We start from the raw sequence: 1893 nt of genomic DNA, 5'->3' as shown, positions 1-1893 counted from the left end.
TAAATTTTCAACAAAAAAGTTACTTTTCAACTAAGTGAATTAGTTTTCGACTGAAAAAGTCCCATTATTATTGATATACACGAATTTTAACAAACAAGTTAATTTTTAACCAAGATGATTCGTTTTCGACCAAAAAGGTCGAATTTTGAACAAAATACATAAATCAAAAACTAATTAATTGAATTTGCAACTAAAAAATATAATTTTTTAACCAAAAAGGGAATAGTTAAATTTACAGTAAAAAAATTATTTTAAAGAGAGAAAAATAATTATTAGCAATAAAATAGTTAAATCTTTAACCGAAGATATGCATTTTAACGAGCATTTCAAACGAAAATGATGACTATTCAAGTAAAAAAATTAATTTTAACAAAGTGCTTCAACTTTCAATTGAATAGTTGAGTTTCTATCAATTTTTGTAACTATCAAACTGAAAATACGAATTTTATACGAAACAGTTAAATTTTAAATCCCGCAAATGTAAATTTTCAACAAAAACTTTTATTTTCATCTAAGAGGATTAATTCTTGTACCGAAAAACGTCGGTTTATAAACAAAATAGGTGAATTTTTCTGAAAAAATTAAATACTTAAATTTCCGGCAAAAAAATTATTTTTTACAATGGCAAATAAGAATAATGGGCAAAATAGTCCAATTTTTAACCGAAGAAATGCATTGTTAACAACAATGGTGTATTTTCATATGAAAAAATTTAGTTCTAACGAAGTAGTTGAACTTTCTACCAAACAGTTGAATCTTCGTGTCAGAAATACAATCTTTTTACAAAACAGTTGAATTTTGAACTCTAAATGTGAATTTAAAAGAAAAGTTATTTTTAGCCCAAAACGGATTAATTTTTATTTATTATTATTTTCCAAATTCACGATTATTACAGATGATATTAATACTAATATTCCTTGATACTACTAATATTATTAGGTAAATCACAAGTAAAACTGTTAAAATTAACAACAAAGTAACATAATTTGTTCTTAAATTTAGTGCACAAGGTATTCCGTTTTTGTTTAAAACTTCATCTCTTTTTGTTGAAAATGCAACAATCTGGTTAAAACGTCATGCATTTAGTCGAAAATTAGTTCTTTTATTTGTTTGTTTAAAAATCTATTTTAATCAACTGTTTGCAATGAAATCTTTTTAAATTTTCTTTTTTTGTGATTCGTAGACTTTAAAACACCTTACATAAAAATTGGTTTTGACCCACTACTCTCACCCCCAAGATAGCATGAGGAAATTGTTGACTTTCCTCCGCCCACCCAAATAATATTACTTAATTTCTGCACGGCCCCCCTAACATTGTAACATTTTCCGTTCCCCAATTTTGTATCTATTTATGTTCCACGTCTAGTAAAATAGACGCGTCTCCACATTACTGTTCTAATACTAAAAAATAGATTAAGTGTGTCATAATTGTGTGATATCATCATCGCTAAAGATAGGTCACATGAATTACTGACAGTTCGGCTCGTTTCCCATCATCCGGTATGGTCTAGTGGCTAGGATATCTGGCTTTCACCCAGAAGGCTCGGGTTCGATTCCCGGTACCGGAATTTTTTTGGAAAATTGATTTTTACAACATAAAAGAAGATTAGTTGTTTAAATATTAATTTTTAAAATCAATTTTACAAACTAACAAGGAACCCTAAGTAGGTGTCCCTTTCCGATTTGCTTTGTGCTCACATATGTTGTCGTACTATAAAAACTAAGCGACACGTATTTTTTCCTACGTGCCCAAAATGGTTTTTAGGGGGTTAAAACTACCCCCAAATAGTGTGGCACTTAACACCCATTTAATTGTTTCACATATAATAACAAAATATTTCACAATCAAGCCAACTCGAACAACGTCCTCACAATAAAAGATGAAAAATGTGA

At 28.6% G+C, this 1893-nt stretch overlaps 1 non-coding gene across 1 annotated transcript; it reads left to right on the top strand.

The window, feature by feature from the left end:
* The first annotated feature begins 1496 nt into the window (after nucleotides 1–1496).
* On the top strand, nucleotides 1497–1568 carry Trnae-uuc. The gene has a single exon. It is a non-coding gene; the product is annotated as a tRNA-Glu (tRNA).
* Nucleotides 1569–1893: the final 325 nt, after the last annotated feature.

This window comes from Belonocnema kinseyi, chromosome 10 (assembly GCF_010883055.1).
Source record: "Belonocnema kinseyi isolate 2016_QV_RU_SX_M_011 chromosome 10, B_treatae_v1, whole genome shotgun sequence".
In the NCBI taxonomy this organism is placed as follows: Eukaryota; Metazoa; Arthropoda; class Insecta; order Hymenoptera; family Cynipidae; genus Belonocnema; species Belonocnema kinseyi.
Note: the sequence above shows the minus strand (reverse complement) of the source record. Positions and strands in the feature narration are given on the sequence as shown.